Below are 23,161 nucleotides of genomic sequence, written 5' to 3' on the forward strand. Positions count from 1 at the left end.
TTTATGTGTTAAGTTTTTTAGATTGAATTAAGGAGTTAATGTTGACATATTAAATGAAGGAGAGAATCTCTACTCATTGAAGTAAATCGCTTAGCTTTCGGCATTGAAACAATGAGATTACCTTTACTCACTGCATTATAATGTGCAGTTTGTTTCATTGAATGATCGAGTCCAGTAGGATTCACTAAATAAGTGAGTTACGTTTGTTCCTTTGAAAGAAGAAATAAGTTTTGAATCATTGAATCAATGATTGAAGTTTGATTCAATCCATGAATGAATGCTCTTTGTTTCATTGACTTAAAGCGTTAAGCTTGACACAAGGATTGAAAGAGAGAACCTCTACTCATTGAATTCACACATGCAGTTTCGTTCATTGAGTGAATGTGTGCAGTATGAGTCAGCCAATGCGTGAAGCTTGTGGCATTGAATGAATGAGAGTAGCCTTATTCTTTGAATTGACAAGTGCCTTGTCTTTGATTGAATGAATGTGTGCAATATGAACCACTAAATAAGTGTGTTAAGTTTGTTTCATTGAAAAACCGAATAATTTTTGTTTCAATGCATCAAGGAGTGCAGCTTCCTTGATTGAATTAAAGCGTAAAGCTTGACAAGTTGAACGAATGAGAGAAGCTCTACTCATTGCATTAAGGAGTGCATTTTGTATAAATGAATGTTTGTTTGTTTCATAGAATGAATCCATTTTGCCCGTTGCATTGAATGAATGTTAGGAGCTATACTCTTTGAAAATGTCGTGCAATGCATTTCATTACATGAATGTGTGCAAATTGATTCACGAGGTTTATGATTAAAGTTTGTTTGATTGAATTATAGAGTTAATGTTGACATATTAAATGAAAGAGAGAAGCTCTACTCATTGAAGTAAATCGCTTTGCTTGCGGCATTGAAACAATGAGATGACCTCTACTCACTGCATTATAATGTTTGTTTCATTGTATGATCGAGTCCAGTAGGATTCAATAAATAAATAAGTTACGTTTGTTCCTTTGAAACAAGGAATACGTTTTGATTCATTGACTCAAGGATTGAATTTGATTCAATCCATGAGTGAATGCCGTTTGTTTCATTGAATTAAAGCTTTAAGCTTGACACATAGAGTGAAATAGAGAATCTCTACTCATTGAAATAAGATGTACAGTCTGTATCTTTGAATGAATGCGTGCAGTTTGCATCATTGAATGAATCCGTTTCGCTCGTGGCATTGAATGGATGGAATGAGTTCTACTCTTTGAATAACACGTGCAGTGCATTTCATTGAAAGAATAGTGCACATTGATTCACGAGGTTTATGTGTTAAGTTTTTTAGATTGAATTAAGGAGTTAATGTTGACATATTAAATGAAGGAGAGAATCTCTACTCATTGAAGTAAATCGCTTAGCTTTCGGCATTGAAACAATGAGATTACCTTTACTCACTGCATTATAATGTGCAGTTTGTTTCATTGAATGATCGAGTCCAGTAGGATTCACTAAATAAGTGAGTTACGTTTGTTCCTTTGAAAGAAGAAATAAGTTTTGAATCATTGAATCAATGATTGAAGTTTGATTCAATCCATGAATGAATGCTCTTTGTTTCATTGACTTAAAGCGTTAAGCTTGACACAAGGATTGAAAGAGAGAACCTCTACTCATTGAATTCACACATGCAGTTTCGTTCATTGAGTGAATGTGTGCAGTATGAGTCAGCCAATGCGTGAAGCTTGTGGCATTGAATGAATGAGAGTAGCCTTATTCTTTGAATTGACAAGTGCCTTGTCTTTGATTGAATGAATGTGTGCAATATGAACCACTAAATAAGTGTGTTAAGTTTGTTTCATTGAAAAACCGAATAATTTTTGTTTCAATGCATCAAGGAGTGCAGCTTCCTTGATTGAATTAAAGCGTAAAGCTTGACAAGTTGAACGAATGAGAGAAGCTCTACTCATTGCATTAAGGAGTGCATTTTGTATAAATGAATGTTTGTTTGTTTCATAGAATGAATCCATTTTGCCCGTTGCATTGAATGAATGTTAGGAGCTATACTCTTTGAAAATGTCGTGCAATGCATTTCATTACATGAATGTGTGCAAATTGATTCACGAGGTTTATGATTAAAGTTTGTTTGATTGAATTATAGAGTTAATGTTGACATATTAAATGAAAGAGAGAAGCTCTACTCATTGAATTAAATCGCTTTGCTTGCGGCATTGAAACAATGAGATGACCTCTACTCACTGCATTATAATGTTTGTTTCATTGTATGATCGATTCCAGTAGGATTCAATAAGTAAATAAGTTACGTTTGTTCCTTTGAAACAAGGAATACGTTTTGATTCATTGACTCAAGGATTGAATTTGATTCAATCCATGAGTGAATGCCGTTTGTTTCATTGAATTAAAGCTTTAAGCTTGACACATAGAGTGAAATAGAGAATCTCTACTCATTGAAATAAGATGTACAGTTTGTATCTTTGAATGAATGCGTGCAGTTTGTATCATTGAATGAATCCGTTTCGCTCGTGGCATTGAATGGATGGAATGAGTTCTACTCTTTGAATAACACGTGCAGTGCCTTTCATTAAAAGAATAGTGCACATTGATTCACGAGGTTTATGTGTTAAGTTTTTTAGATTGAATTAAGGAGTTAATGTTGACATATTAAATGAAGGAGAGAAGCTCTACTCATTGAAGTAAATCGCTTAGCTTTCGGCATTGAAACAATGAGATTACCTTTACTCACTGCATTATAATGTGCAGTTTGTTTCATTGAATGATCGAGTCCAGTAGGATTCACTAAATAAGTGAGTTACGTTTGTTCCTTTGAAACAAGAAATAAGTTTTGAATCATTGAATCAAGGACTGAAGTTTGATTCAATCCATGAGTGAATGCTCTTTGTTTCATTGACTTAAAGCGTTAAGCTTGACACAAGGATTGAAAGAGAGAACCTCTACTCATTGAATTAACACATGCAGTTTCGTTCATTGAGTGAATGTGTGCAGTATGAGTCAGCCAATGCGTGAAGCTTGTGGCATTGAATGAATGAGAGTAGCCTTATTCTTTGAATTGACAAGTGCCTTGTCTTTGATTGAATGAACGTGTGCAATATGAACCACTAAATAAGTGTGTTAAGTTTTTTTCATTGAAATACCGAATAATTTTTGTTTCAATGCATCAAGGAGTGCAGCTTCCTTGATTGAATTAAAGCGTAAAGCTTGACAAGTTGAACGAATGAGAGAAGCTCTACTCATTGCATTAAGGAGTGCATTTTGTATAAATGAATGTTTGTTTGTTTCATAGAATGAATCCGTTTTGCCCGTTGCATTGAATGAATGTTAGGAGCTATACTCTTTGAAAATGTCGTGCAATACATTTCATTACATGAATGTGTGCAAATTGATTCACGAGGTTTATGATTAAAGTTTGTTTGATTGAATTATAGAGTTAATGTTGACATATTAAATGAAAGAGAGAAGCTCTACTCATTGAAGTAAATCGCTTTGCTTGCGGCATTGAAACAATGAGATGACATCTACTCACTGCATTATAATGTTTGTTTCATTGTATGATCGAGTCCAGTAGGATTCAATAAATAAGTAAGTTACGTTTGTTCCTTTGAAACAAGGAATACGTTTTGATTCATTGACTCAAGGATTGAATTTGATTCAATCCATGAGTGAATGCCGTTTGTTTCATTGAATTAAAGCTTTAAGCTTGATACATAGAGTGAAATAGAGAATCTCTACTCATTGAAATAAGGTGTACAGTCTGTATCTTTGAATGAATGCGTGCAGTTTGCATCATTGAATGAATCCGTTTCGCTCGTGGCATTGAATGGATGGAATGAATTCTACTCTTTGAATAACACGTGCAGTGCATTTCATTGAAAAAATAGTGCTCATTGATTCACGAGTTTTATGTGTTAAGTTTGTTTGATTGAATTAAAGAGTTTATGTCGAGTCCAGTAGGATTCACTAAATTAGTGAGTTACGTTTGTTCCTTTGAAACAAGGAATATGTTTTGATTCATTGACTCAGTCTCTATCTTTGAATGAACGCATGCAGTTTGCATCATTGAATGAATCCGTTTCGCTCGTGGCATTGAATGCATGGAATGAGTACTACTCTTTGAATAACACGTGCAGTGCATTTCATTGAAAGAATAGTGCACATTGATTCACGAGGTTTATGTGTTAAGTTTTTTAGATTGAATTAAGGAGTTAATGTTGACATATTAAATGAAGGAGAGAAGCTCTACTCATTGAAGTAAATCGCTTAGCTTTCGGCAGTGAAACAATGAGAGTACCTTTACTCACTGCATTATAATGTGCAGTTTGTTTCATTGAATGATCGAGACCAGTAGGATTCACTAAATAAGTGAGTTACGTTTGTTCCTTTGAAAGAAGAAATAAGTTTTGAATCATTGAATCAATGATTGAAGTTTGATTCAATCCATGAATGAATGCTCTTTGTTTCATTGACTTAAAGCGTTAAGCTTGACACAAGGATTGAAAGAGAGAACCTCTACTCATTGAATTAACACATGCAGTTTCGTTCATTGAGTGAATGTGTGCAGTATGAGTCAGCCAATGCGTGAAGCTTGTGGCATTGAATGAATGAGAGTAGCTTTATTCTTTGAATTGACAAGTGCCTTGTCTTTGATTGAATGAACGCGTGCAATATGAACCACTAAATAAGTGTGTTAAGTTTGTTTCATTGAAATACCGAATAATTTTTGTTTCAATGCATCAAGGAGTGCAGCTTCCTTGATTGAATTAAAGCGTAAAGCTTGACAAGTTGAACGAATGAGAGAAGCTCTACTCATTGCATTAAGGAGTGCATTTTGTATAAATGAATGTTTGTTTGTTTCATAGAATGAATCCGTTTTGCCCGTTGCATTGAATGAATGTTAGGAGCTATACTCTTTGAAAATGTCGTGCAATGCATTTCATTACATGAATGTGTGCAAATTGATTCACGAGGTTTATGATTAAAGTTTGTTTGATTGATTTATAGAGTTAATGTTGACATATTAAATGAAAGAGAGAAGCTCTACTCATTGAAGTAAATCGCTTTTCTTGCGGCATTGAAACAATGAGATGACATCTACTCACTGCATTATAATGTTTGTTTCATTGTATGATCGAGTCCAGTAGGATTCAATAAATAAGTGAGTTACGTTTGTTCCTTTGAAACAAGGAATAAGTTTTGATTCATTGACACAGTCTGTATCTTTGAATGAATGCGTGCAGTTTGCATCATTGAATGAATCCGTTTCGCTCGTGGCATTGAGTGAATGGAATGAGTTCTACTCTTTGAATAAGACGTGCAGTGCATTTCATTGAAACAATACTGCACATTGATTCACGAGGTTTATGAGTTAAGTTTGTTTAATTGAATTAAAGAGTTAATGTTGCCACATTAAATGCATGAGAGAAGCTCTACTCATTGAAGTAAACAGCTTAGCTTGCGGCATTGAAACAATGAGATTACCTCTACTCACTGCGTTATAATGTGCAGTCTGTTTCATTGAATGATCGAGTCCAGTAGGATTCACTAAATTAGTGACTTACGTTTGTTCCTTTGAAACAAGGAATAAATTTTGGTTCATTGAATCAAGGATTGAAGTTAGATTGAATCAATGTGTGAATGCTGTCTGTTTCATTGAATGAGAGAAGCTCTACTCATTGCATTAAGGCGTGCATTTTGTATAAATGAACGAATGTTTGTTTCATTGAATGAATCCGTTTTGCCTGTGGCACTGAATGAATGTTAGCAGCTATAGTCTTTGAATAAGTCGAACAATGCATTTCATTGAATGAATGTGTGCAAATTGATTCACGAGGTTTATGAATTAAGTTTGTTTTATTGAATTATAGAGTTAAGAATGACACATTAAATGAATTAAATGAGTAGCTCTACTCTTGAATTGACAAGTGCAGTGTCTTTGATTGCAAGCACGTGTGCAATTTGATTCACTAAAAAAGTGTTAAGTTTATTTCATTGAAATAACGAATAATGTTTGATTCAATGAATCAATGAATGCAGTTTGCTTGATTAAATTAAAGACTTAAGATTGACACGTTGAATGAATGAGAAACGTTCTACTCATTGAAATAAGGTGTACAGCCTGTATCTTTGAATGAATGCGTGCAGTTTGCATCATTGAATGAATCTGTTTCGCTCGTGCCATTGAATGAATGGAATGAGTTCTACTCTTTGAATAAGACGTGCAGTGCATTTCATTGAAAGAATAGTGCACATTGATTCACAAGGTTTATGTGTTAAGTTTGTTTGATTGAATTAAAGAGTTTATGTCGAGTCCAGTAGGATTCACTAAATAAATGAGTTACGTTTGTTCTTTTGAAAGAAGGAATAAGTTTTAATTCATTGAGTCAAGGATTGAAGTTTGAATCAATCCATGAGTGAATGCCGTTTGTTTCATAGAATTAAAGCGTTAAGCTTGGCACATAGAGTGAATGAGAGAAGTTCTACTCATTGAATTGACACATGCAGTTTCGTTCATGGAGTGAATGTGTGCAGTATGATTCAGCGAATGCGTGAAGCTTGTGGCATTGAATGAATGAGAGTAGCTTCTCTCTTTGAATTGACAAGTGCCTTGTCTTTGATTGAATGAACGTGTGCAATTTGAATAACTAAATAAGTGTGTTAAGTTCATTGAAATAACGAATAATGTTTGATTCAATGAATCAATGAGTGCAGCTTGCTTGAGTGAATTAAAGCGTTAAGCTTGACATGTTGAATGAATGAGAGAACCTCTACTCATTGACTGGAAGAGTTAAGCTTGACACATGGAGTGAATGAGAGAACCTCTACTCATTGAATTAACACATGCAATTTCGTTCATGGAGTACCATTCAGTCAATGCGTGAAGCTTGTGGCATTGAATGAATGAGAGTAGCTCTACTCATTGAACTGACAAATGTTTGAATGAACGTGTGCAATATGAATCACTAAATAAGTATGTTAAGTTTGTTTCATTGAAATAACGGATAATTTTTGTTTCAATACATCAATGAGTGCAGCTTGCTTGATTGAATTAAAGCGTAAAGCTTGACAAGTTGAATGAATGAGAGAAGCTCAACTCATTGCATTAAGGCGTGCATTTTGTATAAATGAATGAATGCTTGTTTCATAGAATGAATCCGTTTTGCCCGTTGCATGGAATGAATGTTAGGAGCTATACTCTTTGAAAAAGTCGTGAAATGCATTTCATTACATGAATGTGTGTAAATTGATTCAGGAGGTTTATGAGTTGAGTTTGTTTGATTGAAATATAGAGTTAATGTTGACATATTAAATGAAAGAGAGAAGCTATACTCATTGAAGTAAATCGCTTTGCTTGCGGCATTGAAACAATGAGATGACCTCTGCTCACTGCATTATAGTGTTTGTTTCATTGAATGATCGAGTCCAGTAAGATTCAATTAATAAGTGAGTTATGTTTGTTCCTTTGAAACAAGGAATAAGTTTTGATTCATTGACTCAAGGATTGAATTTGATTCAATCCATGAGTGAATGCCGTTTGTATCATTGAATTATACGTTTAAACTTGACACATGGAGTGAAAGAGAGAAGCTCTACTCATTGAATTAACATATGCAATTTCGTTCATGCAGTGAATGTGTGCAGTATGATTCAGCCAATGTGTGAAACTTGTGGAATTGTATGAATGAGAGTAGCTCTACTCATTGAATTGACAAATGCCGTGGTCTTTGTTTGAATGAACGTGTGCAATATGAATCACTAAATCAATGTGTTAAGTTTGTTGCACTCAAATAACGTATAATGTTTGATTCAATGAATCAATGGAATGCAGCTTGCTTGATTGAATCAAAGCTTAAAGCTTGACACGTTGAAAGATTGAGAGAGGTTCTACCATTGAATTAAGGCGTACAGTGTGTATCGTTGAATTAACGCGTGCAGTTTGCATCATTGAATGAATACTTTTGCTCGAGCATTGAATGACCGTTAGGAGCTCTACTTTATTAATAAGTAGTGCAGTGCATTTCATTGAATGAATGTGTGCAAATTGATTCACGAGGTTTATGAGTTAAGTTTGTTTGATTGAATTATAGAGTTAAGAATGACACATTAAATGAATGAGAGTAGCTCTACTCTTGAATTGACAAGTGCAGTGTCTTTGATTGCATGCCCGTGTGCAATTTGAATCACTAAAAAGTGTGTTAAGTTTATTTCATTGAAATAACGAATAATGTTTGATTCAAAGAATGCAGTTTGCTTGATTAAATTATAGAGTTAAGGTTGACACATTGAATGAATGAGAAACGCTCTACTCATTGAATTAAGGTGTACAGTCTGTATCTTTGAATGAATGCGTGCAGTTTGCATCATTGAATGCATCCGTTTCGTTCGTGGAATTGAATGAATGGAATGAGTTCTACTCTTTGAATAAGACGTGCAGTGCATTTCATTGAAAAATAGTGCACATTGATTCACAAGGTTTATGTGTTAAGTTTGTTTGATTGAATTAAAAAGTTTATGTCGAGTCCAGTAGGATTCACTAAATTAGTGAGTTACGTTTGTTCGTTTGAAAGAAGGAATAAGTTTTGATTCATTGACTCAAGGATTGAAATTTGAATCAATCAATGAGTGAATGCCGTTTGTCTCATTGAATTTAAGCGTTAAGCTTGACACATAGTGTGAATGAGAGAAGCTCTACTCATTGAATTGACACATGCAGTTTCGTTCATGGAGTGAATGTGTGCAGTATGATTCAGCCAATGCGTGAAGCTTGTGGCATTGAATGAAGTTTGTCAATTCAAACTGCACATTATAATGCAGTGAGTAGACGTAATCTCATTGTTTCAATGCCTCAAGCTAAGCGTATTATTTCAATAAGTATAGCATCTCTCATGCATTTAATGTGTTAAGCTTAACTCTTTAATTCAATCAAATAAACTTAACTCATAAACCTCGTGAATCAATCTGCCCTCATTCAATCACTTTGGTAACACGAATTATTCAGAATAGAGCTCCTAACATTCATTCAGTGATACCTGCAAAACGAATTCATTCAATGAAACAAACTGCTCACATTCATTCAGTGATACAGACTGCACACCTTAATTCAATCAGTAGAGCTTCTCTCATTTATTCAACGTGTCAAGCTTAACGGTTTAACTCAATCAAGAAAACTGCAGTCATTGATTCACAGAATCAAACTTCAGTCATTGGCCCAATGATTCAAACGTTTTTCATTATTTCAATGAATCAAACGTTATTCATTATTTCAATGAAACAAACTGAACACACTTATTTAGTGAATCAAACTGCACACCATCATTCAATCAAAGTCACGGGACTTGTCAATTCATTGAGTAGAGCTACTCTCATTCATTCAATGCGACAAGCTTCACGCATTGTCTCAATCAAATTGCACACATTCACTCCTTGAACGAAACTGCACGTGTTAATTCAATGAGAAGGCTTCTCTCATTCACTCCATGTGCCAACCTTAACGCTTTAATTCAACGAAATAAATGGCATTGTCTCATGGATTGAATCAAACCTTATTCCTTGTTTCAAATGAACAAACGTAACTTATTTATTTAGTGAATCCTACTGCACTCGTTCATTCAATGAAACAGACTACATATGATAATTCATTGAGTTGAGGGAATCTCATTGTTTCAATGCCACAAGCTAAGGGTTTTACTTCAATGAGTAGAGCTTCTCTCATTCATTTAATGTGTTATGCTTAACTCTATAATTCAAACAAACAAACTTAACTCATAAACCTCGTGAATCAATCTGCACACATTCATTCAATAAAATGCACTGCACGACTTAGTCAAAGAGTAGAGCTCCTAACATTCATTTAATGCCACCAGCAGAACGGATTCATTCTATGAAATAAACTGCACGCATACATTAAGATTGTACGCCTTAATTCAATGAGTAGAGCTTCTCTCATTCATTCAACGTGTTAAGCTTAAGGCTTTAATTTAATCAAACAAACTGCATTCATTGACTCATTGAATCAAACATTATTCGTTATTTCAATGAAACAAACGTAATACACTTATTTAGTGAATCAAGCTGCACTCGTTCATTCATTCAAAGACACGTCACTTGTCAATTCAATGAGTAGCGCTACACTCACTCATTCAATGCCACAAGCTTCACGCATTGACACAGTCAAACTGCACACATTCACTCCATGAACCAAACTGCACGTGTTAATTTAATGAGTAGATTTTCACTCATTCACTCCATGTCTCAAACTTCAGGCTTTAATTCAATGAAACAACCTGAATTCACTCATTGATTGAATCAAACTTCAATCATTGATTTAATGAATCAAACCTTAATCGTTGTTTCAAAGGAACAAACGTAACTCACGTATTTTTAGTCAATCCGACTGCACTGGTTCTTTCAATGAAACAGACTGCACATGATAATTCAATGAGTAGATTAGATTACTTACTTACTTACAGTGTGGAAACAGGCCCTTCGGCCCAACAAGTCCACACCGATCCGCCGAAGCGTAACCCACCCATTCCCCTACATTTACCCCTTTACCTAACACTGCGGGCAATTTAGCATGGCCAATTCACCTGACCTGCACATCTTTGGACTGTGGGAGGAAACCGGAGCACCCGGAGGAAACCCACGCAGACACGGGGAGAATGTGCAAAATCCACACAGTCAATCGCCTGAGTCGCAAATTGAACCCGTGTCGCTGGCGCTGTGAGGCAGCAGTGCTGACCACTGTGCCACTGTGCCGCCCATAAAGTAGAAGTCATCTCATTGGTTCAATGCCAGAAGCTTAGCGTTTTTATTCAATAAGTAGAGCTTCTCTCATTCATTTAATGTGTCATGCTTAACTCTATAATTCAATCAAACAAATTAACTCATAAACCTCGTAAATTCATTCAATGAAATGCACAGACGACTTATTCAAAGAGTAGAGCTCTTAACATTCATTCAATGCCACCAGCAAAACAGATTCGTTCTTTGAAACAAACTGCACGCATTCATTCAATGATTCAGACTGCTCGTCTTAATTCAATTAGTACAGCTTCTCTCATTTATTCAACGTGTCAACCTTAACGCGTTAATTCATTCAACCAAACTGCATATATTGATTCACAGAATCAAACTTCAGTCATTAACCCAACGATTCAAACGTTATTCATTATTTCAATTAATCAAATGTTATTCATTATTTCAAGGAAACAAACTTAACACACTTATTTAGTGAATCAAGCTGCACACGTTCATTCAATCAAAGACACGGCACTTGTCAATTCAATGAATACAGCTGCTCGCAATCATTCAATGCCACTAGCTTCACGCATTTTCTCAATCAAACCGCACACATTCACTCCATGAAACATTCTGAACGTGTAAATTCAATGAGAAGGCTTCTCTCATTCACTCCATGTGTCAAGCTTAACGCTTTAATTCAATGAAACAATGGCATTCTCTCATGGATTGAATCAAACCTTATTCCTTCTTTCAAAGGAACAAACGTAACTCATTTATTTACTGAATCCTACTACACTCGTTCATTCTATGAATCAGACTACACATGATAATTCAATGAGTAGAGGTAATCTCATTGGTTCAATAACAGAGGCTTCGCGTTTTAATTCAATGAGTAGAGCTTCTCTCCTTTATTTAATGTGTCTTTAATTCAATCAAACAGACTTAACACATAAACCTCGTGAATCAATGTGCACCATTCTTTCAATGAAATGCACTTCACGACTTATTCAAAGAGTAGAGCTCATACCATTCATTCAATGCCTCGAGCAAAACGCATTCTTTCTCTGAAGCAAACTGCATGCATATTCATTCAATGATACAGACTGTATGCCTTAATTCAATGAGTGGAGCTTCTCTCATTCATTCAACGCGTCAAGGTTAACGCTTTAATTCAATCAAGAAAACTGCATTAATTGATTCATTGAATCAATTAATGCAGTTTTTTGACTGAAATAAAGCGTTAACCTTGACGCATTATTTCGATGAAACAAACTTAACACTTATTTAGTGATTCAAATTACACACGTTCACTCAATCAAAGACACGGCAATTGTCAATTCAATCAGTAGAGCTACTCTCATTCATTCAGTGCCACAAGCGTCACGCATTGGCTCAAACAAACTGCACACATTCACTCCATGAAAGAAACTGCACGTGTTAATTCAATGAGTAGAGCTTCTCTCATTCAATCAATGTGTCAAGCTTAATGCTTTAATTCAATGAAACAAACGGCATTCACTCATTGGTTGAATCAAACTTCAATCCTTGATTCAATGAATCAAACTCATGAAATGCACTGCACGACATATTAATAGAGTAGAGCTCCTAACGTTCATTCAATTCCACGAGCAATAGTATTCATTCTATGAAACAAACTGCACGCATTCATTCAATGATACTGACTGTACGCCTTAATTCAATGAGTGGAGCTTCTCTCATGCATTCAACGTGTAGAGCTCAATGCTTAAATTCAATCAAGCAAACTGCATTCATTGATTCAATGAATCAAATATATTTCGTTATTTCAATGAAACAAACACCTATTTAGTGATCTAATTGCACATGTTCATTCAATCAAAGACACGGCATTTGTCAATTCAATGAGTATAGCTACTCTCATTCATTCAAAGCCACAAACTTCACGCATTGGCAGAATCATACTGCACACATTCACTCCATGAACGAAACTGCATGTGTTAATTCAATGAGTAGAGCTTCCTTCATTCGCTCCATGTGTCAAGCTTAACGCTTTAATTCAATGAAACAACCGGCTTTCACTCATGGATTGAATCAAACTTCAACCCTTGATTCCATGAATCAAACCTTCTTCATTGTTTCGAAGGAAGAAAAGTAATTCACTTATTTAATGAATCGAACTGGAAACGATCATAGAATGAAACAAACTGCACATTATAATGCAGTGAGTAGAGGTCATCTCATTGTTTCAATGCCGCAAGCTAAGCGATTTACTTCAATGAGTAGAGCTTCTCTCCTTCATTTAATATCTCAACATTAACTCTTTAATTCAATTAAACAAACTTAACACATAAACCACGTGAATCAATGTGCATTATTCTTTCAATGAAATGCACTGCACGTCTTATTCGAAGAGTAGAGCTCATTCCATTCATTCAATGCCACGAGCAAAACGGATTCATTCAATGATGCAAACTGCACGCATTCATTCAAAGATACAGACTGTGCACCTTAATTCAATGAGTAGAGCTTCTCTCATTCATTCAACGTGTCAATCTTAACTCTTTAATTTAATCAAGCAAACTACATTCATTGATTCATTGAATCAAGCATTATTCGTTATTTCAATGAAATAAACTTAACACTTTTTAGTGATTCAAATTGCACACGTGCATGCAATCAAAGACACTGCACTTGTCAATTCAATGCGTAGAGCTACTCTCATTCATTTAATGTGTCATTCTTAACACTGTAATTCAATCAAACAAACTTAACTCATAAACGTCGTGAATCAACTTAACACACTTATTTAGTAATTCAAATTGCACACATTCATTCAATGAAAGACACGGTATTTGTCAATTCAATGAGTAGAGCTACTCTCATTCACTCCATGTGTCAAGCTTAACGCTTTAAATCTGTGAAACAACAGGCAATTCACTCATGGATTGAATCACACTTCAATCCTTGATTCAACGAATCAAACCTTATTCACTGTTTCGAAGGATGAAAAGTAATTCACTTATTTAATGAATCGAACTGGACACGATCATTCAATGAAACAAACTGCACATTATAATGCAGTGAATAGAGGTCATCTCATTGTTTCAATGCCACAAGCTTCGCGTTTTAATTCAATGAGTAGAGCTTCTCTCCTTCATTTAATATGTCAACATTAACTCTTTAATTCAATCAAACAAACCTAACACATAAACCTCGTGAATGAATTAGCACTATTCTTTCAATGAAACGCAGTTCACGTCTTATTCAAAGAGTAGAGCTCATACCATTCATTCTATGCCTCGAGCGAAACGGATTCATTCAATGAAGCAAACTGCACGCATTCATTCAACGTTTCAAGCTTAACGCTTTAATTCAATCAAGCAAGCTCCATTCATGTATTCACTACATCAAACATTATTCGTTATTTCAATGAAACAAACTTAACACACTTGTTTAGTGATTCGAATTGCACACGTGCATGCAATCAAAGACACTGCACTTGTCAATTCAAAGAGTAGAGGTACTCTCATTCATTTAATCTGTCATTCTTAACTCTATAATTCAATCAAACAAACTTATCTCATAAATCTCGTGAATCAATTTGCACACATTCATTCAATGAAATGCATTGCACGATTTATTCAAAGAGTAGAGCTCCTAACAATCATTTAATGCCACCAGCAAAACGTATTCATTCTATGAAATAAACGTTCATTCAATTATACAAAATGCAGGCCCTTAATTCAATAAGTGGAGCTTCTCTCATTCATTCAACTTGCCAAGCTTTACGCTTTAATTCAATCAAGCAAGCAACATTTATTGATTCATTGAATCAAAAATTATTCGTTATTTCAATGAAACAAACTTAACACACTTATTTAGTGATCCATATTGCACACGTTCATTCAATGAAAGAAACGGCATTTGTCAATTCAATGAGTAGAGCTACTCTCATTCAGTCACTGCCACAAGCATCACGCATTGGCTTAATCAAACTGCACACATTGGCTCCATGAACGAAACTGCATGTGTTAATTCAATGAGTAGAGCTTCATTCATGCACTCCATGTGTCAAGGTTAACGCTTTAATTCAATGAAACAAACGGCATTCACTCATGGATTGAATCAAACATCAATCCTTGATTCAATGAATCAAAACTTATTCCTTGTTTCAAAGGAACAAACGTAACTCACTAATTTATTGAATCCTACTGGACTCGATCATTCAGTGAAACAAACTGCACATTATAACGCAGTGAGTAGAGTTAATCTCATTGTTTCAATGCCACAAGCTAAGCGGTTTAATTCAATGAGTAGAGCTTCTCCCATGCATTTAATTTGTCAAGCTTAACTCTTTAATTCAATCAAACAAACTTTACTCATAAAACTCGTGAATCAATTTGCACACATTCATTCAATGAAATGCACTGCAAGACTTATTAATAGTATAGAGCAACTAACATTCATTCGATGCCACGAGCAAAAGTATTCATTCTATGAAACAAACTGCACGCATTCAATCAATGATACAGACCGTACGCCTTAATTCAATTGTAGAGCTTCTCTCATACATTCAACGTGTCAAGCTTAACGCTTTACTTTAATCAAGCCAGCTGCATTCATCGATTCATTGAATCAAACATTATTCGTTATTTCAATGAAACAAATTAACACACTTATTTAGTGATTCAAATTGCACATGTTCATTCAATCAAAGACACGGCATTTGTCAATTCAATGAGTAGAGCTACTCTCATTCATTCAATGCCACAAGCTTCACGCATTGGCAGAATCATACTGCACACATTCACTCCATGAACGAAACTGCATGTGTTAATTCAATGAGTAGAGCTTCCTTCATTCACTCATGTGTCAAGCTTAACACTTTAATTCAATGAAACAACCGGCTTTCACTCATGGATTGAATCAAACTTCAACCCTTGATTCCATGAATCAAACCTTCTTCATTGTTTCGAAGGATGAAAAGTAATTCACTTATTTAATGAATCGAACTGGACACGATCATTCAATGAAACAAACTGCACATTATAATGCAGTGAATAGAGGTCATCTCATTGTTTCAATGCCACAAGCTTCGCGTTTTAATTCAATGAGTAGAGCTTCTCTCCTTCATTTAATATGTCAACATTAACTCTTTAATTCAATCAAACAAACCTAACACATAAACCTCGTGAATGAATGTGCACTATTCTTTCAATGAAATGCACTGCACGTCTTATTCAAACAGTAGAGCTCATACCATTCATTCTATGCCTCGAGCGAAACGGATTCATTCAATGAAGCAAAATGCACGCATTCATTCAACGTTTCAAGCTTAACGCTTTAATTCAATCAAGCAAGCTCCATTCATGTATTCACTACATCAAACATTATTCGTTATTTCAATGAAACAAACTTAACACACTTGTTTAGTAATTCGAATTGCACACGTGCATGCAATCAAAGACACTGCACTTGTCAATTCAAAGAGTAGAGGTACTCTCATTCATTTAATCTGTCATTCTTAACTCTATAATTCAATCAAACAAACTTATCTCATAAATCTCGTGAATCAATTTGCACACATTCATTCAATGAAATGCATTGCACGACTTATTCAAAGAGTAGAGCTCCTAACAATCATTTAATGCCACCAGCAAAACGTATTCATTCTATGAAATAAACATTCATTCAATTATACAAAATGCAGGCCTTAATTCAATAAGTGGAGCTTCTCTCATTCATTCAACTTGCCAAGCTTTACGCTTTAATTCAATCAAGCAAGCTGCACTCATTGATGCATTGAAACAAAAATTAGTCGTTATTTCAATGAAACAAATTAACACACTTATTTAGTGATTCAAATTGCACATGTTCATTCAATCAAAGACACGGCATTTGTCAATTCAATGAGTAGAGCTACTCTCATTCATTCAATGCCACAAGCTTCACGCATTAGCAGAATCATACTGCACACATTCACTCCATGAACGAAACTGCATGTGTTAATTCAATGAGTAGAGCTTCCTTCATTCACTCCATGTGTCAAGCTTAACGCTTTAATTCAATGAAACAAACGGCTTTCACTCATGGATTGAATCAAACTTCAACCCTTGATTCCATGAATCAAACCTTCTTCATTGTTTCGAAGGAAGAAAAGTAATTCACTTATTTAATGAATCGAACTGGAAACGATCATTGAATGAAACAAACTGCACATTATAATGCAGTGAGTAGAGGTCATCTCATTGTTTCAATGCCGCAAGCTAAGCGATTTACTTCAATGAGTAGAGCTTCTCTCCTTCATTTAATATTTCAACATTAACTCTTTAATTCAATTAAACAAACTTAACACATAAACCTCGTGAATCAATGTGCACTATTCTTTCAATGAAATGCACTGCACGTCTTATTCGAAGAGTAGAGCTCATTCCATTCATTCAATGCCACAAGCAAAACGGATTCATTCAATGATGCAAACTGCACGCATTCATTCAAAGATACAGACCGTGCACCTTAATTCAATGAGTAGAGCTTCTCTCATTCATTCAACGTGTCAATCTTAACTCTTTAATTTAATCAAGCAAACTACATTCATTGATTCATTGAATCAAGCATTATTCGTTATTTCAATGAAATAAACTTAACACACTTTTTAGTGATTCAAATTGCACACGTGCATGCAATCAAAGACACTGCACTTGTCAATTAAATGAGTAGAGCTACTCTCATTCATTTAATGTGTCATTCTTAACTCTATAATTCAATCAAACAAACTTAATTCATTAACCTCGTGAATCAATTTGCACACATTCATTCAATGAAATGCATTGTTCGACTTATTCAAAGACTATAGCTCCTAACATTCATTCAGTGCCACAGGCAAAACGGATTCATTCAATGAAACAAACATTCGTTCATTTATACAAAATGCACGCCTTAATGCAATGAGTAGAGCTCCTCTCATTCAATGAAACAAACAGCATTCACACATTGATTCAATCAAACTTCAATCCTTGATTCAATGAACCAAAACTTATTCCTTGTTGCAAAGGAACAAACGTAAGTCACTAATTTAGTGAATCCTACTGGACTCGATCATTCAATGAAACAGACTGCACTTTATAACGCATTGAGTAGAGGTAATCTCATTGTTTCAATGCCACAAGCTAAGCGGTTTACTTCAATGAGTAGAGCTTCTCTCATGCATTTAATGTGGCAAGCTTAACTCTTTAATTCAATTAAACAAACTTAACTAATAAACCACGTGAATCAATGTGCACTACTCTTTCAATGAAATGCACTGCACGTCTTATTCAAAGAGTAGAACTCATTCCATTCATTCAATGCCACGAGCGAAACGGATTCATTCAATGATGCAAACTGCACGCATTCATTCAAAGATACAGACTGTACACCTTAATTCAATGAGTAGAGCGTCTCTCATTCATTCAACGTGTCAATCTTAACTCTTTAATTTAATCAAGCAAACTGCTTTCATTGAATCAAACATTATTCATTATTTCAATGAAATAAACTTAACACACTTTTTTAGTGATTCAAATTGCACAAGTGTATGCAATCAAAGACACTGCACTTGTCAATTCAAGAGTAGAGCTACTCTCATTCATTTAATGTGTCATTCTTAACTCTATAATTCAATCAAACAAACTTTACTGATAAACCTCGTGAATCAATTTGCACACATTCATTCAATGAAATGCTTTGCACGACTTATTCAAAGTGTTTAGCTTCTAACAATCATTCAATGCCACGGGCAAAACGGATTTATTCTATGAAACAAACAAACATTCATTTATACAAAATGCACGCCTTAATGCAATGAGTAGAGTTTCTCTCATTCATTCAACTTGTCAAACGTTACGCTTTAATTCAATCAAGCAAGCTGCATTCATTGATTCATTGAAACAAAAAATATTCGTTATTTTAGTAAAACAAACTTAGCTAACTTATTTAATGATTCATATTGCACACGTTCATTCAATCAAAGACACGGCATTTGTCAATTCAATGAGTAGAGCTACTCTCATTCATTCAATGCCACAAGCTTAACGCATTGGCTGAATCAAACTGCACACATTGGCTCCATGAATGGAACTGCATGTTTGAATTCAATGAGTAGAGCATCTTTCGTTCACTCCATGTGTAAAGCTTAACGCTTTAATTCAATGAAACAAACGGCATTCACCCATGGATTGATTCAAACTTCAATCCTTGATTCAATGAACCAAAACTTATTCCTTGTTTCAAAGGAACAAAAGTAACTCACTTATTTAGTGAATCCTACTGGACTCGATGATTCAATGAAACAAACCGCACATTATAACGCAGTGAGTAGAGGTAATCTTATTGTTTCAATGCCACAAGCAAAGCGGTTTAATTCAATGAGTAGAGCTTCTCTCATGCATTTAATATGGCAAGCGTAACTCTTTAATTCAATCAAACAAACTTAATTCATAAACCTCGTCAATCAATTTGCGCACATTCATTCAATGAAATGCACTGCAAGACTAATTAATAGAGTAGAGCTCCTAACGTTCATTCAATGCCACGAGCAAAAGTAATCATTCTATGAAACAAACTGCACGCAATCATTCAATGATACAGACTGTACGCCTTATTTCAATTGTAGAGCTTTTCTCATTCATTCAACGTGTCAAGCTTAACGCTTTAATTCACTCAATCAAGCTGCACTCATTGATTCATTGAATCAAACATTATTCGTTATTTCAATGAACTAAACTTAACACACTTATTTAGTGATTCAAATTGCACATGTTCATTCAATCAAAGACAAGGCACTTGTCAATTCAAAGAGTGAAGCTACTCTCATTCATTCAATGCCACAAGCTTCACGCATTGGCTGAATCATACTGCACACATTCACTCCATGAACGAAACTGCATGTGTCAATTCAATGAGTAGAGCTTCTCTCATTCACTCTATGTGTCAAGCTTAACGCTTTAATTCAATGAAACAAACGGCATTCACTCATGGATTGATTCAAACTTCAATCCTTGGCTCAATGAAACAAAACCTATTCCTTCTTTCAAAGGAACAAACGTAACTCACTTATTTATTGAATCCTACTGGACTCGACATAAACTCTTTAATTCAATCAAGCAAACTTAACACATAAACCTCGTGAATCAATGTGCACTATTCTTTCAATGAAATGCACTGCACGTCTTATTCAAAGAGTAGAACTCATTCCATTCATTCAATGCCACGAGCGAAACAGATTCATTCAATGATGCAAACTGCACGCATTCATTCAAAGATACAGACTGTACACCTTATTTCAATGAGTAGAGCGTTTCTCATTCATTCAACGTGTCAATCTTAAGTCTTTAATTTAATCAAGCAAACAGCATTCATTGATTCATTGAATCAAACATTATTAGTTATTTCAATGAAATAAACTTAGCAATTTTAATGAATCTAATTGCACACGTGCATGCAATCAAAGACACTGCACTTGTCAATTCAAGAGTAGAGCTACTCTCATTCATTTAATGTGTCATTCTTTACTCTATAATTCAATCAAACAAACTTAATTCATAAACCTCGTGAATCAATTTGCACACATTCATTCAATGAAATGCATTGTTCGACTTATTCAAAGACTATAGCTCCTAACATTCATTCAGTGCCACAGGCAAAACGGATTCATTCAATGAAACAAACATTCGTTCATTTATACAAAATGCACGCCTTAATGCAATGAGTAGAGCTTCTCTCATTCAATGAAACAAATAGCATTCACACATTGATTCAATCAAACTTCAATCCTTGATTTAATGAATCAAAACTTATTCCTTGTTTCAAAGGAACAAACGTAAGTCACTAATTTAGTGAATCCTACTGGACTCGATCATTCAATGAAACAGACTGCACATTATAACGCAGTGAGTAGAGGTAATCTCATTGTTCCAATGCCACAAGCTAAGCGGTTTACTTCAATGAGTAGAGCTTCTCTCATGCATTTAATGTGGCAACCTCTACTCTTTAATTCAATCAAACAAACTTTACTCATAAACCTCGTGAATCAATTTGCACACATTCATTCAATGAAATGCTTTGCATGACGTATTCAAAGTGTTTAGCTTCTAACAATCATTCAATGCCAAGGGCAAAACGGATTTATTCTATGAAACAAACAAACATTCATTTATACAAAATGCACGCCTTAATGCAATGAGTAGAGTTTCTCTCATTCATTCAACTTGTCAAGCGTTACGCTTTAATTCAATCAAGCAAGCTGCATTCATTGATTCATTGAAACAAAAAATATTCGTTATTTTAGTAAAACAAACTTAGCTAACTTATTTAATGATTCATATTGCACACGTTGATTCAATCAAAGACACGGCATTTGTCAATTCAATGAGTAGAGCTACTCTCATTCATTCAATGCCACAAGCTTAACGCATTGGCTGAATCAAACTGCACACATTGGCTCCATGAATGAAACTGCATGTTTGAATTCAATGAGTAGAGCATCTTTCGTTCATTCCATGTGTAAAGCTTAACGCTTTAATTCAATGAAACAAACGGCATTCACCCATGGATTGATTCAAACCTCAATCCTTGATTCAATGAACCAAAACTTATTCCTTGTTTCAAAGGAACAAAAGTAACACACTTATTTAGTGAATCCTACTGGACTCGATGATTCAATGAAACAAACCGCACATTATAACGCAGTGAGTAGAGGTAATCTTATTGTTTCAATGCCATAAGCAAAGCGGTTTAATTCAATGAGTAGAGCTTCTCTCATGCATTTAATATGGCAAGCGTAACTCTTTAATTCAATCAAACAAACTTAACTCATAAACCTCGTCAATCAATTTGCGCACATTCATTCAATGAAATGCACTGCAAGACTTATTAATAGAGTAGAGCTCCTAACGTTCATTCAATGCCACGAGCAAAAGTAATCATTCTATGAAACAAACTGCACGCAATCATTCAATGATACAGACTGTACGCCTTATTTCAATTGTAGAGCTTTTCTCATTCATTCAACGTGTCAAGCTTAACGCTTTAATTTACTCAATCAAGCTGCACTCATTGATTCATTGAATCAAACATTATTCGTTATTTCAATGAACTAAACTTAACACACTTATTTAGTGATTCAAATTGCACATGTTCATTCAATCAAAGACAAGGCACTTGTCAATTCAAAGAGTGAAGCTACTCTCATTCATTCAATGCCACAAGCTTCACGCATTCGCTGAATCATACTGCACACATTCACTCCATGAACGAAACTGCATGTGTCAATTCAATGAGTAGAGCTTCTCTCATTCACTCTATGTGTCAAGCTTAACGCTTTAATTCAATGAAACAAACGGCATTCACTCATGGATTGATTCAAACTTCAATCCTTGACTCAATGAAACAAAACCTATTCCTTCTTTCAAAGGAACAAACGTAACTCACTTATTTATTGAATCCTACTGGACTCGACATAAACTCTTTAATTCAATCAAACAAACTTAACACATAAACCTCGTGAATCAATGTGCACTATTCTTTCAATGAAATGCACTGCACGTCTTATTCAAAGAGTAGAACTCATTCCATTCATTCAATGCCACGAGTGAAACAGATTCATTCAATGATGCAAACTGCACGCATTCATTCAAAGATACAGACTGTACACCTTATTTCAATGAGTAGAGCGTTTCTCATTCATTCAACGTGTCAATCTTAAGTCTTTAATTTAATCAAGCAAACTGCATTCATTGATTCATTGAATCAAACATTATTAGTTATTTCAATGAAATAAACTTAGCAATTTTAATGAATCTAATTGCACACGTGCATGCAATCAAAGACACTGCACTTGTCAATTCAAGAGTAGAGCTACTCTCATTCATTTAATGTGTCATTCTTTACTCTATAATTCAATCAAACAAACTTAATTCATAAACCTCGTGAATCAATTTGCACACATTCATTCAATGAAATGCATTGTTCGACTTATTCAAAGACTATAGCTCCTAACATTCATTCAGTGCCACAGGCAAAACGGATTCATTCAATGAAACAAACATTCGTTCATTTATACAAAATGCACGCCTTAATGCAATGAGTAGAGCTTCTCTCATTCAATGAAACAAACAGCATTCACACATTGATTCAATCAAACTTCAATCCTTGATTTAATGAATCAAAACTTATTCCTTGTTTCAAAGGAACAAACGTAAGTCACTAATTTAGTGAATCCTACTGGACTCGATCATTCAATGAAACAGACTGCACATTATAACGCAGTGAGTAGAGGTAATCTCATTGTTCCAATGCCACAAGCTAAGCGGTTTACTTCAATGAGTAGAGCTTCTCTCATGCATTTAATGTGGCAACCTCTACTCTTTAATTCAATTAAACAAACTTAACTCAT

At 34.8% G+C, this 23,161-nt stretch overlaps 1 long non-coding RNA gene across 1 annotated transcript in view; it reads left to right on the top strand.

Annotated features, from left to right (window-relative positions):
- Positions 1 to 23,161, top strand: part of LOC148134602 (uncharacterized) — a 926,298-nt gene that overhangs the window by 863,793 nt on the left and 39,344 nt on the right. The window lies entirely within an intron of this gene.

This window comes from Chiloscyllium plagiosum, unplaced genomic scaffold (genome assembly GCF_037043375.1).
Source record: "Chiloscyllium plagiosum isolate Xiang-an unplaced genomic scaffold, Cpla_swu_hap1 HiC_scaffold_53Y, whole genome shotgun sequence".
Lineage (NCBI taxonomy): Eukaryota > Metazoa > Chordata > Chondrichthyes > Orectolobiformes > Hemiscylliidae > Chiloscyllium > Chiloscyllium plagiosum.